Raw genomic sequence first — 15,836 nt, 5'->3', positions numbered from 1 at the left:
GCAAAAATCACGCACTGAAAATTGACCAAAATAAGCCCCCTAAGTTTCCCATAAAAATAGCGCGCTATATACCACGTGACTATAACATTACCGCACATTATCTTGCCTCCATTTACAAAATTTTCATAAAATACTGTACCAATTGTTACAAACAATTTTGTTAAGTATTTCATTTCTTTTGTTTGTTTTTTTTCTTTAAATTAAAATTTGGTAGAAACTTAGGGGGTTCGTTTTTGGTCAATTTTCCGGGGACAGACATGTGCAACATAGACGCGCATACCCATCGATCGAGACAAAGCCCGATAACTTTCGTCAAGAGTGCATTTACTGACGACGGCATTGCATTTTGTCAATTTTTTGGTCACATATTTTTGGTCAATTTTCGGGGACACAGTGACAGACAGACCAACCGACCAACCGACTGACCAGGAAGTGACATGTAGAAGCTCCTGCCAGAGCTTTAAAAACTATTAAGATAAAAACATTTAAAAAAAAAGAATTTAAGGAAAAGAATCAAAACAGACAGTTTCCTGTTTGTGATGAAAGTCATCCAGTCTCGAGTATAAAAGGTGACAAACTATTCAAGTGGACTGTGAGATAAAGCAAATGTCTTTGTCACGGTGCATCACCTGTTTCTTGTGAATGACTTGTGTTTGACTTGCGATTGACTTAAGTTTGACTTGCGATTGACTTGTGTTTGACTTGCGATTGACTTGAGTTTGACTTGCAACTGACTTGTGGTTATGACTTTTCATCAGTTTTTCCCCTGCCCATTCAAACGTAAGGCAGCCCACCTCGCTACTTTCAGTGACCACCTCGCTCAATTTTTGCCAATATCACCACCTCGCTGTGAAGATTTGCAATCAAGGAAATACTAATCAAAAAATTTTCATTTTGTTTAATTTATGAGCGTTTTCCTGGACCTCTATGTATCAAGAACTCACAATTTGGATGTGTAAATGGAATCAACTCGCATTTTTGTAAGGGCAGCATCCTTTTGAGCTTGCAAACTGCGTCAATTTGAATTTTTACCTCCTCGCTCATTTCATTAGCCAGGGGAAACACTGCTTGTCATTGACTGATTACTGAAAGAACAGTGCAATAAGCACATGTGACTCGGTTAGAAACTCTCACATTGCATATTGGTAGGATCTACTCCTATTCCACTTTCCCCTGTATATTCTGTGGTTCCACTGACTATACCGTGTAAGAACTGTTGAGACTCTGAGAACACATAGGTTAACAAAAAAGAGGGGGAGGGTGTCCCCTCAGTCACACATCTTGCTTCAAATGCCACTGACTGCAAGACAGGTTCAGGTATTTGCCCAACAAATTAGGTGGGACTCATCTTCATTCATTCATCCGCCATTCAGTTGTGTAGGAAATATGTGTAATTACTCAATTGGACTATTAGCACCTGGAGTGTCAACAAGCTGTCAGTTTACGCTCCTAAGTAAAGACTGTCATGACAGTTGCATGTAATTACACTTGCATGCAATTACAGTCCTTAATCTTGGAGGATTTATGAGTGACATGTACACATGTACCTATGTACATGTACAATTAATCTAGATGTTGGTTCCAAATGCTATAGAAAATTAAACACTTCCCAGCAATGGTGGATGCATTGTGCCAGCAATAGCTGCCTCAATGCATCCACCAATGGCGGATCCAGGGGGGGAGGGGGCCAACGGGGGCCAACGGGGGCCATGGCCCCCCCCCTTTTCAAATAAAACGGGCCCAATTTTTTTTTTTTTTTTAAGTGACGTCGCAGTAAAGGCAGACACTGCGTACACCACCATCTGTTCCTAAAAAATTTTTTGTTAAAGTGGTCAGAAATTGCCTCAGATCGCACCAAGGAGCATCTAGAATCCAATTTTTTTCAGGGACCTCAAGCGGGCCCCGAACCCCACGCCCGATTTTTTTGGACCCACTTTTGGGCGACAAACACTTTTTTGGGCCCCCCCCCCAAAAAAAATTGTGTTCTGGATCCACCCTTGGCATAACCCCCATAACCAGGGGGCTTATTAGTTTACAGTGCTCGTATTTTGGTCCAATAAGTGCAATGTTGAGGCGGTTGAAATCTGTTTACGTGTAGATGTACTAGCAATCCTGCAGATGGGACCTTTTCTTGGACTTACCCTGGAGGGATCCTTAAAATTCAAATGAATTGTGTAAACATGGACGTTGGTTATTACTGAATGTTTGTGCCGGTATTTGTGGAATTTGCCAAAGGTAATGTGTATTTGTACATTTATGTGATTATTTTTTTACATTTTGATTTTTTTTTTAGACCGGAGTCTACTTCATTGACTAGGCTTAGAAATTAAAAGGAATGTTGTATAATGGTCCTAAAACAACAGGGAATGCAAATGAAGAGGAAAACTTAAGTAGCATATTGTAGTATGCTTGCTGGGAATTTGCAGCTATTGTGTTACTGTATGTATAAGGAATTTAATAAGCGTGACGTGATCGTTAACCTGCTGAAAATGGCGTCTTTCTCAATTGCAGTTTCTAATTCTTTGTTTAATTTGACCTTTGAGAAATATAGCAGCGGCCTCAAAAGTTTAATGGGGCATGTCGGTCCATTTCAGTGCCACTGTTTATGAGAACTGAGGGTTCTGTTTGGCCTTCTCACACAAAGTGCTTTATCATAGTTGAACAATTCGATATTGTGCCACGATGCACGTTAAAGGGAATGTACAACATTTGCTTTTGCTGCAATTCTCAGAAATAAATGGATTCGGAGGATTAGTATATTATAGCAAATATTGTTAAACTGACTTGTTTCACTTTTTGGGCTTGTAGATGCTGGATAAACCAAGAAAACCAATCATGTATTTGTAGTCGGTTTCCTGACCCCACTTGAGATGAAATGGAGCAATTTATTGACTGGGGGGAATTGTAAGGTCAGAGAATCAGTCTAGCAGGCTTGGACTCCTTCACAGGTGTGTAATCAATTGCAAAGAAAATGCGGAATAACTAAATATGAAAAAATTAGGAGCAATTTTTGAAAAAAACCCCCAGTTCTCTCCAACGCTGGTCGGTCGACCAGCGTTGGAAAGATACAATTTTTCTTGAAAATGTCAGCCCACCATGATTGTACAGGATGCTTTTGACAATCCAGTAAATTAAAGGTATTTCGTGATAACTTGATCATTTCGTTTTTCGATGTATGCAAATGCTGTATCTTTCCTTTAAGGGATCCTTACGCAAGTAAGGTAAGAAAGGGAGAGTTGGGCGAGACCACTGGGAGAGACATTCGTAAGCATTGCCGATGACATCTGACACTCAAGTGAAGACGCTGTTCTTGTACTTCTGTACTTAACCTGTACTTCTCGTATGCGCGCGAACCAGTGGGCATGCAGTGATACTGATAGTGGTAAAACAGCACCCACTTTTGTTCGGGCACAGAGTCCATGTGACATGTGACCACATTTGCTTCAAGCAATGCACACTTGCTGCTGGAGTTCTCTAAAATAGACGAAACATGTTTCATCTCTGGGTACATAGGACAGTTACAAATACATTGTACTCCCCCTCCCAAAAAATAATCCCTAAACACTGAAACAAGAGCACTTAAAAAAAAGTCACATTGAATCTCTATCCAGAGTAGACAATTTTCAGTTCTTTCATCAGAGGAATGTGCCCTTAAATCCAAGGTTGTTGTCCAAGGTTGAGGGACTGTAAAAACTGTAGACTAATTCAGCGACAGCCATTTTCTGAGGTGGCACTACCCCCCCCCTCATTTCTTCGGCCTTACAAGAAAAGTATGCTTCCAAAGACTGTAGCATAATCCACTTCTTTCCATTGAGCATTTGGCAAGGTACCATGCAGTCACATGGTACATGTAGATCGATTAGTACTGGTACATAACCTAGTTTACCAGCCACAGTTCGTGAAGAGCCGCCATTGTCCTCATCTCCAATTAGATTCCCCAAATCTATTCTGGGCAGATGTACTTCAGCATGGACAGATACTCTTAAATCCTCGGCTGAACTCGATACCTCGAGTTTGCACGAATTCCCAGGAGGGTTGTATTCTTAGTATTCTCCAACCCCTGCCTACGTCACACACTTCCCCGGCTTTCTATATTTGCCTCTCCAAGGCCTTGCGCTAACAAGGATGAGAATGTTCGGGCCAGTTCTCTCTCTCTAGCTCCCCCTGGAAAGAAAACCCTAAGGGCTGATTTGCATGATATGGCCGGTGAAGGATCCTTACTTGAGGTATACGAGACTAGTATATGCGCGTCCGTAGCTCCTCGTCGCTGTTATCATCTGTTCTTGGCTGGTGATGTGATGGCATTCACTGTGGGATTGGGTCGGAAATGAAGAGCCCTGGGCGAACGGCCGGCCTGAGAGCTTGGGCAAGCTCTTGAGGGACTCTGCGTAGGGGATTACTGCCATGCAAACTTTGAGATAGAAGTGACGACATAAATGGAGCAGCGCTTTTAGTCCCCCCCCACCCCTGCAAGATGTGTAAAGCCTGATCATTGTTGCCATTTAATTGGCTTGCCTACGTCAGTGTCCCATGGAGTTATGGGACATTTTCAAGATAGTCGTCTTGATGTTCCCTTGATGGGCCTTTTGACCTGTGTATACCTATGTCATTCGGCAACATGGAATGGCCACGATAATTCTCAAGGGTTCCCTGAAAATGAAGAGAGAGATCCTAACTTCATTGTGTTGGCATTTATTGAACTAGGATGTGTCCTAAATCTGTCTGAAAATGGTCTGAAACTCTAAACTTCTGCGGTCTGTGGCTGCACATGTTTAGCCATGGATTTTTCTGAGGATTGATCCTTTGCTACACTTCTCATTCTCCAAACCTAATCATGTCCAAAATTTTGATTATATAGTCTTGGTTTTTTTTAAGCACTCAATGAGAAATCAAATTGAATGAGCACCCACGGAGAGCCTGATTATTACATTTATGTAATTGCTTTTTTTTGTAATTGTTTTGTTTTTGCATGCTCCATCTGTTAGTTGAACAATTTATGTACACCTTCTAATTCTCCAAACCGAGTCATGTCCAAAATTTTGATTATATTCTTTTTTTTTTTTAAGCACTCAATGAGAAATCAAATTGAATGAGCACCCACGGAGAGCCTGATTATTAAATTTATGTAATTGCTTTTTTTTCTGTAATTGGTTGTTTTGCCTGCTCCATCTGTTAGTTGAACAATTTATGTACACCAATTTGACAATTTACAAGACAATTTGTGTTCACATCATACATGCACAAGGATTGTGGTATTTCTCATTTAAAAGTTTGCTTCATGAGTTTACATTCATATGGATTCATGAGTTTATATTCTGTTTTACACTTGTGAGTGCTTGATTTGATGGCAGGAAGGGCTTCTGTTTCAGTTTGATAAACTCTGCTTTAAGGTTGAAGTATAGTTAAAAAAAACAAAAAAACTATAGAGATATGAAGTATACAAGCTTGTGCCAAAAATAATTGTTAGGCCTATACCTCTGTCTTGAATACTGTATTTTCATTGGGCTAGAATGATCACTCGTTAAGTTTATAAAAAGTCATGGCACACTCCCAGTGGGATATCACGTACGTGATATCCCACAGGGAGTGTGCTATGATCCTGTACGTACGGTATGTATGTTGTGAAATGCTTATATCATTGGTACCCACGCTATTTTCACCATGTTTTCACACATGAGTGGGAGCAGCGAACTAGCAGACGATCAGCTGTTTTGAGCATGCGACATGCATGTGAGTTGGCATTTGATTGTCATGATTGTTTTCACTGCTGTTTTATTTTCGTGATTTTTACATTAAAATCCAAAGAATCCAAGACAGAGGTATAACAAAACAATTGTTGACTGTTGTGATATGGGACATGACATTTTGAACACCGAGAGACGCATAGCACCCAAGGCGAATTATATATAGTTATATAAGTAAATAAAAGCCCAACTTGGAATGGGTGAGGAATAGACCCATTGCGTTAAGGAGCCATCTTTGAGGTTTTTGATATTTTAATTTAGTACCAGTGAATTTACAAGTGTTGTACATATCCATGATGGATGTAATGCAAATAATCTATGGACAAATATGTAATAATGAGATGAGATGAGAACAGAGACCCCTAAAGAATGAGACGGGGACAGACAGTCAGACAATCGACCCGACCAACATACACCCAACCATCCGGCCTACTCATTCGGCAGTCCCAGAAATCGTTTCACCAAGAGAGACATGACCTTGTTGCTATCTAAAAATGTCAGATACAATTCAAGTTATTGACAGTGTTTATTCTCTTAATTGATTAGCTCTCAGGAGAGATGCAGGCCTCTAGCTAGCCCAGTGCTGACAATTGATATGAATTTGAAGCTGTTCAAGGCCTCCCTATTTGTCCTGTCAATTATTTTTAATTTCTGGGTTTTTTTATTTTTCAATATATTTAAAAAAAATTACCTTGCATTTTGATGGTGCTTAAATAAATGTAGTATCATCATTAATTAAAGAATGCGCTCAGCTTCAGCAATAAGATCTTTTATTGTATTCTGTCTCTAACGTGAAACCTTTAAAACTACTTCATTCAACTAATTTTGTTCTTCCTGTTTTAGGCTTGGTATATATATTTCAATACTACCGTCTAGTGACAATATGATACTGAACAATGTCAAAATATCGAAATACCGACAACCTCTGTATGGAATTGTAATACTGCGATTTTCCCTCTTCCATGCATGTACAAGCATTACATTCACTGTGTGGACTTCCGAACACAAGAGATCCACATAAACCAGGTAGCAGCGACATTGTGTGGACTTGCCCAAGTCCACACAGTGTTCCCCCCTCTCTGGAAAACAGGTTTAGAGGCATTTTTGGGTTAGAATTATCTGTGGCAAAATGAAGAGAAACACTTAAGGGAATCATAGAAAACAAAATTGGGTTGAAAGTTTTTTCACAGTATGAGTAAAATGAGTTTTTTCACAGGTTTTTCTGAACTACACAAAAACAAAGGAATGTCCACACTAGGTATGTCGTAAACATGTATGGAATAGTGCACTCTCAGCAAAGTAGGTACCGAATACCGTGATATTTTTGTGGCGGTATACCGTGAACTCTCCAAACCCAATACTGCACAATCCTACTGTACGTAGCTGTACTTTAAATTCTAGAGATAGAAGGGAACTAGGGAAGACAAATGTATCATACAGGATTATAAAATAAGTTCTTTACCATGCTTACGAAATCTCGAGGGTCCAAATACGTGCACACCTGCAAGTTCTATTCACACCACCTGAAACATGTCAATTATGATGAAAAAAGAACCATTTCGGGTTCCGTTTGTAGAAATTGATGGCTTCCTGTAATGGACGTGTTCAATTACTTTGCCTGTCAAGAGGTTTGTAAAACTTGAGGTATAAAAACGTGCACAGCTGGTTCTGTTTCCTGGGGGTAATTGAACATAGATCTGTGAACTACAGGGTGAGTAAAAAAAAAAACGAAACCCAAATGTCGGGACTATTGTTTTAGTGAAGTTCTGCACGTAGCACTTTCAAAATCTAGGATATGAAAGCCCAATTCATAAACTTTGTTGTAGTACAAAAACCATTCAAATCACTCATGTACTTTTCAAGTTACGGAATTTTAAACACAACCACCGCTTTAAGGTAAATTAAATCTGTCCACGGATCAGAAAAAAGTTAAGTGTGCTTTCAGCAAAACGAAAACAAATCACATAGGGATGTGTGTGAATTGTTTCCGTTTTGCTGAAAGAACACACACCTTTTTTTGTGATCCGTGAACAGAACTTTAAATCGGTGGATGTGTTTCAAATTCAGTAACTTAAAAAGTACATGAGTGATTTGAATGATTCTTGTACTAAAAGAAAGCTTATGAATTGGGCTTTCTTATCCTAAAAGTCTTGCATGAAATGATTGTGCATACAAACCTTGGCCGCCGTCCTATGCGAAAAATTGACCAAAATAAGCCCCCTAAGTGTCCCATGAAAATAGCCCACTATACACCATGTGACTATAAAATACTGCGCACATTATCTTGCCCCCATTTACAAAATTTTCATAAACAACTTTGCGAATTGTGACAAGCAATATTTGTTAAGTATTTCATTTCTTTGCTTTTTTCTTTAAATTAAAATTTGGTAGTTATATTTTATGGGAAACTTAGGGGGCTCGTTTTTGGTCAATTTTCCGGGGACAGACATGTGCAAAATAGACACGCGTGCGCATCGATCGAAATAAAGCCCGTTTTCTGATAACTTTCATCGGAGTGCATTAACTGACGATGGCATGGCATTTGGTCAATTTGTGGTCAAACATTTTTTGTCAATTTTCGGGGATAGACAGACAAGACAAACAGAGCTTAAATATTGGAGTGCCACATGTATGTATTTAATTCATCGCTGGTTACCAATAGCCGTGCGCATCATAATTCATAGCAGGGAGCCAGGATCAAGACATTTCTTAATGACGTTTTGACTAGCGTTTGAGAGGAGGCATTCGCACATTGCTATTGATGCGAATCAACTGCTAGTCAAGTAACAGTCCTTGTACGAACTTGCACATTCAAGCTGATGTTGCAAGCATCGTGACTTCTGGCATGATCCCTTGCCATGGCGCATAAGGGATGATGTCTTTTGGCAAGTGCCCCACAAACAGAGACACTGACTAATTGGGAGACGGCTAACACAGTGCTGGATAGCTCAGGTTGTAGAGTGCTGGGCCAAAGTCAAAAGCAGCAATGCACAGATACTTGCTGAGAACCTAAAGTACTTGAATAAGCAATTTAGCAAGATACCAGCCAATATTATATCAGCTTCCAAGTAGTAAAAATAAACAGTGTATTGTACACTTTCAGAAAAAAGTACCCGGATGACTATACAGTTTTGTTTTTTATATTGCATTGTCATCCGGCATTTTATGGTATCGACGGGCATATTGCTGGTTCCCACTCAATCAAGAACGTAGAAACTCACAGTTGTCAACCAGTCAACAGAAAGTACAGGGGCGTGCGGTACAGTAGCACGCGCACGCAGGGTGTACACACTGTAAACATCATAAATGCCAGCTTTGAGCGAATAATTTGACAAAAGCTGAGAACTAAAGACACTGAAAATACCTTGAAAGCAACCAAGATGATAGCAGATAATCTGCGATTGTGTCTGGCCAAGAAGAATTTATCGACAATAGTTAAGACGCTGAAAAAAGTGACGGATGTGGGTATTTTGTCGAAGTTCTAAAGTTCATGTTAATGTGCTAGTAAGGAAAGCAGTCAGCGATTATAACAAGAAAGCATTATGATATTTATTTCTTTTGGATCAATTTAGCTTGATATAAATAATACTAATAATATTGGATGGCGGTTTCTTCGGGGGATGCAAAATTGTATCACTTGAATGTTGCACTCGCTATAAGAATATTGCACTCGTCTTCGACTCGCGCAATATTGTGAAACTTGTGCAATATATTCTTGTATCCCATCCCTGTCAAAGCCATCCAATATGATATAAATACTTGAATAAGCAACTCAGCAAAATACCAACAAACACTTCTTGCCTGGTTCTTTTTTTGACGGTAACAAAAGCAAATCACAACAACACGACGATGACAAGCAAGACAGTTTTGGACAAGGCATTTATTCTTTTTTTTAATTTTTAGAACACATAATTACAAGCATTACAATCACATACAAAACAAAGAACACATATGCACAAATGACTGGAGACACGAACTCTATTTCAGGGATGAACATGTAATGCGAGCTGATTTTATAAAACACTTTTTGACGTTAACATTCAGACCTTTAGAAAAGTAAATCACAAGCACACAATGATGACAAGCAGGACATTTTTGGACAAGGCTTTTAAAAAAAATTATATTCAGTTTTTTTAAGAACACAGATTTACATGCATTTCAATCTCTGGCTCTCTTGGCACACCACACAACTTAGGATCGTTTATGCAACATGGTGGAGGCGATGACGAAATTAGGGATTGAGCTTGTTGTGATCTAGAGTGACTGCAGAGTCCAAGCCTTGAGTAACACATCCGGGAGCATGAAGGACACGGGCATCGAGGTGGTGATGCAGTTCCTTGTGCTCTGGCGACAGTGTGGGTCTTACGGCGCCGTCTTGCGAGCTCTAAATTTTCTTGTCGTATGGACTCAAGCCTGGCGACTTAACTGCTGAGCAATAGTTTTGGCTTAACAGTTTTATGGTTACAGGTGCCAAACTAGCTTCAATCAATTACTTTTCAAATTCAGCCTGAGAAACATCAGAAATACTTTTTGAAAATGGAGTGGTGGGTGCATTATAAGAAAAGATGGGGTAAATTAAATGTCTCTAAAAATATTGTGTGTGTTTTTGTTATTTGTGTTCTGTTTTTCAAAATTGATTTGACGACTTCTTTTAAGTGTCCCTCCAAACACCCTGCTGTGATTTTTTTCTTGCAAACAGGGATTTCATGTTCAGTATTGGCACTGCCAACAATTTGCTTCAAGGCAAAAATCTTTAGCACAGCGCCAGTCCCATACCATGTTGCTCATCATTGGCATACAATTAGTTGAATGTGTGTGGGTCTGTATGAATTAGGACCAAAAAGCCTTTGCGGGATAGATCATGTGATGCAGGAAGGTGGAGGGGGGGGGGGGGAGATGCAATTAAGGTGGTGATAAAGAAACACAAGAAGGAGAAAGACAGTTGTTGTTACAAATCTAAATCAATTTTGCAGAGAGGAATGGTAATCACCAGTGAAAAGAAAAATTTCCCAAATTACCTGCAATGTTTTCCTTCCCTGCAGCCATAAGTGTGGATATGAAACCCTGCTAAAATTTAATTTGATGAGCGAGGGGCTTCCTCTGTCTTCTCTGTTGCCATTGGTGGCTGGAAATAAAAAAGCACTGTGCCAATCCTGGCGATTATTGGACGAACGGCAGTGGCGTGCACGTAGCTAAGCCCACCAATGATAGGAGAAGATTGAAATAGATGGCGGAGATAAAAATAGATTGAAATAGTGGAAGATTTTTTGAGGGGGAATCGAAGTACACGTAACAAGCCAGAGCTCAAGGATATAAGGACTTATATCTGTGAACCCGTCCCATTTTTATATATCAACACCTTTTAATAATCGAGAGAGGCTTTTTCTTAACCTAATGAATTTTATTTTGTTGGGGGGGGGGGGGGGGGTTCTCAAGGGAACCTGTTGGAAGATAATTCTTTCTTGGTGCTTGCGGTAATCTTAGGGCAGAAAAAGTATTTGTTATAAATGGCACGAGGTGCATTGATTTGTGGAAGTGTCATTCCCATACAGAGTTGTGTTTCATTACATTGTCAGTATTGATGACTCCAATGTTGCCTGTTCAAGAGTGGGTTCTTGTACATGTAGTTGGAGAATCGCAGTGTAATCCATAAGTGAAAAAAAATCTTTGATGTAGGCCAAATAAAAAAATATATACCACTTTCTCATTCCCCACCCGCACCCTTCTTTCCTGCTGCATTAATTGATTTTTGAATTTCTAATTTTTTTTTTTTTTAATTTTCACTCAAAATCTGACTTGAGGTAAAAAAAAAGGTTAGAAAAGTGATGACAATTTTGAGAAAAACGGCATCCGCTGTCTTGGAAAAAATCACACGAAGGCGATGGATGTTTTGAAAAAAAGACCGTCCGCCATCGTGGATCCGTCATTGACTACAACAAAAAGTGCCCGCATCCACCATTTTCCAAAAGTTCAGAGGAGAAACCAGTTTTTCCTTTTTTTTTTATTTGGCCTTATCTGCTGAAGGAGTTCAAGTTTTGAATGTTTGCTTAAAAATAGTACATGTGTAGCAACAATCATCCTGTGATTTGCAGTTGGGTTTGGAAGATATCAAATCAGTGCACAGGCCAACATTTGTCAGTAAATGTATTGAAAAGAATATTCCTTTATAAACAAGAGGAGTTCTGTTTTACTTCAAAAGCTGAATTCCATTTCAAAATGGGAAATCTGTTCCATCTTTTATCACAGAGGAGAAAAATCAGTCACTCTAAAAACTTGATTTCTTCCTGAATTGGCTGCAGTACTTATTGTAACATGGTAGATCCAGGATTTTTCAAGAGTAGGGGTGGTTGAGGATTTAAAGTTCAGAGTGTGCCTTTCAGAAAGAAGGTTTCCATGTCTGCAAAGAAGTTTTCAGGTTATAAGACTTAAAAAAAACACAAAAATTTAAAAATGAGCATTTACAGTCAGGTAATCTAAAGGTACATGCATATTGTACCCAGGTATCCATCCCCGCTGACCCTGCTGTGGAAATTGGGCCTCTGCAAATGTCAAAGCAAAACCGGTTTCCCTGGGATTTACATTCACGTGAAAAAAAAACAGAAAAAAGAAAAGAAGATGAACAGATAGGAAGGCATACCCGTAGGCAGGGCTTTTCTGGGAGGGAAATTGGATGGTAGAGGTTTAATTCAAGGACATGTTGCTGGTTGAGATCTGGTGGTGCAGTGAGTGTCATTTGACTGGAAGCTGAGATTCTCGGCAGTCAAGCAGACATAATGTGCATATCTAAGCGATTAATGTCATTATGTCTTCATGCAGCAATAGACCTGTTGCATTCAGACGCCATCTTTGAGGTGTTTTCCATTATTTGAAATCAGTAACAGTGAATGCATAAGACGTCTACTCGTGCGTACCCTTGCAAGGCCTTGTGGAAGAAAAGCACTGCACCTCAAAGAGGCTGCAATGCAAAGAATCTGTGTATAAAAAATGTATGCAGTCATAGTCTAGTACTTCTCTGTTGGGTAGGCATTTCATTCACTCTGTGGACTTCCGAACAAATGAGGTCCACATTAACCAGGTAGAGGTGACGTTGTGTGGACGTGGGCAAGTCCACACAGTGTTTCCCTATTTCTGGAAACAGGTTTAGAGGCATTTTGGGGTTAGGTTATCTGTGGCAAAATGAAGAGAAACACTAAAGGGAATCATAGAAAAAAAAATTGGATTGAAAGAGTTTTCATTTTCATTTTCATTTCATTTCAGAAACATTTATTTCCACATGTATAAGCACTTTAGAAAACAAAACAATTGTTACATGAAAACTACTAAGTGGAGGCATTACACAAGAAGCCGAAGCTTATAAACGGAATGCCTTAAACACAACAAAATATATCTATATAAACAATACTGAAAAAGGAAGACTAAATTCAAAAGACAAAACACAACAAAACAAAACAATGAAACAGAAACAGACAAACAAACGGAGTGGACGTAAACTTAATAAACTTTACAGACGGACATACGAAACATACTAGTGATACAACGACACAGTTTATAAAATGGATGATGCAAGCAAAAGAAAGCACAATTAAAGCAAACGGTATGAATGTAGAAAAACCAACAAACGACAGTAAAATGATTTTTTTTCCAGAGGTTTTTCTTAACTACACGAAACCAAGGGAATGTCAACACTTGGTATGTAATGTAAACATGCGTGTGTGTGTGTGTGAGTATATACATGTAAACATCGGCAATGGTGGTCCGGCAAAAGGGTCCATGATTGACCGATAGTCCACGATTGAAATTTGTGTTCAAAACCAATGTGAGCTGTTTGCTAAAAAGTTAAAGTACAAACAAAGGAATGAGGATTGGGGACAATATGGGGTCCACGACTGCCGGTGTTTACAAAGATATGTTTGTTTATGGTGTAAAATCGAGGACACACACGTGCAACATCATTAATGAATTGAGGACAGGAACCAAATAGAGAACTGGTGCAAAACAGAGTATAAACAAAGGAAAAGGGATGAGGAACAATAGAAAATTCTCGATTTACACCATAAACAAACGTGGCTGTGTGTGTTTGTGAGTTTGTTTCTGCATTCAATAGGGTACGTTGAACAATAGAGGACAACAGGGTCCACAATTCGCGAAGGTCCCCAATTTGGCGATGCGTACAAAACATATGGGAGGTCTTCCTAAAAAGTTAAACTACGAATGAAAGAGGGACAATAAGGGGTCCCTGATTGCAGGTAAATACACACTTGAGCATGTTCGTGTTGATGAACATATCAATTTTATTTATTAGGTTTTTTTTAATTTGCCAGAATAAAACCTGGAATTTGGGGTATTACTTGTGCAATGCAATAGAGACGGGAAAAAAAATCAAGTGTGTGCATCACCATTTGAAGGGATGTGCTACACAGCACAGAGCAGCTAGGTGCCATCAATATACGACAGCACAAGAGGTTGTGTTACATGCCTGAGCATTGAGCATGAAAACAAATGGGAACCAGCGTATCATTTACATGTGTACAAGTGCTTGCTTTGCTGTGGCCCTTCGTGACGCACGGAGGTTTTTTGTGATGTGATTTTGGTACCCTTTGTAGCTCGGTGATCAGATCAAATCGAGGTAGCGCTGTTGCAATTTAGCACTTACTTTCATTGTGCGTATGATGTTCATATACTTTATGTACTTAATGTACTCTTTTGTGTGAGCAAAATTTCGCTATTGAGTACCGGTACGTGAATTGGTTAGGGTAATGCGTAGATGTGCGTAACAATGACATTTCAGTTACTAAATGTCCCTTTCTCTTGGTTTTGCTTTTGTGAAATGAGTTTAGGAACTAACGGTTAACATGAAATATATTTTGTACTGGTCTGATGTAGAAGTAGAAGCTCAATTATTCTTTCGAATTTTTTTGATTTTCAGTTTGTGTGAAGGCTTGAACTCAATATCAAAATCTGCATCTCCTTCAAGCCAAAAATTCCATCAAAAGTGAATGATTTTTACGTTGTCGCATTCACCCTGACTCAAATTCGGGGTTATTTTGTTGCCAAAGTTGCACTGTTATCACACTTGTAATTCCTTCAACTACGGTAACAAATCCGGCCGGTGTATCCACATCATGTGATCTGAAGGGTAGCATCTGGCGCCATTGATTAATATCCCATCATGATGTCGTTCATGAAGTGTATCAACCATTGTTACATGTAGTATGCTAGGGATGTTTATTCATTGCCGTATACGGCCCAGCTGTTACGTACGACACTCCTGCGCCGAAACCTGCGATGCCCGCCGCCGTTTTAATTGTCATTTGACCTTAGAAAAGTTGACGGTCGCAGATATGATAACGCGCTGGGGTCTGGTGTCAACCTCCGGGTATCTTCGGCGGTACCGGTCGGCTTCATATAAAGCAGTCATATTACGGCTTGTTCATCAAATTAGATTTTGATCCAGGTCGTGGGAAGTGCTCGGCTGAGCGCTCTGGCAGGCTAGGCTGGCTTTACACGTTAATTGCTTTCCTAGTCGTTTAGCCAGAGGCGAGTCCATCTTTTCATTTTGTCGTTTCTTCCCACCTGTCACACAAGATGCGGTTACTAATGAACGTTTATGCTAATGAGCATTCTGTGATAATGGCTTTATCACTTCAAAGGTGACAACAAGGAGCTGCTATTAAATAATGCAGATAATATGCCCCAAAGGGGAGGGATCATCAGAGGGATTATTTATTCCTGGGCTCTTATAAGTCTCTAAGGACAGTTCCATGGTGTTGGACGTCATTTCGGACAATTCAACAGCGTGCACAATCAAAGTTATAATCAGAAAGTGGAATTTCATTATGATAAAACGTAGCAGTTACATGTACTTGTACTTACTACAATCATTTGAATAAGAAATTATGCAACCAATTTTTTTTTATGTAATCAGCTCGAAACACCATGGCGTTGGAGACTCAGACAAACTGATTTTTTTTGTGAACTTCTTAATTAATTTTTCAGTTAAAAGTATTACAGCTGAACTGTTTAGAGGCAAAAGTTTAATGTCACAAGGCTAGATCGATTGCTTGTGGTCCAGAACATAAATGTACCCATTCC

This window comes from Patiria miniata, unplaced genomic scaffold, assembly GCF_015706575.1.
Source record: "Patiria miniata isolate m_02_andy unplaced genomic scaffold, ASM1570657v1 HiC_scaffold_7, whole genome shotgun sequence".
Taxonomy (NCBI): Eukaryota; Metazoa; Echinodermata; class Asteroidea; order Valvatida; family Asterinidae; genus Patiria; species Patiria miniata.
The sequence above is the reverse complement of the archived record's forward strand: the minus strand, read 5'-3'. Positions refer to the sequence as shown.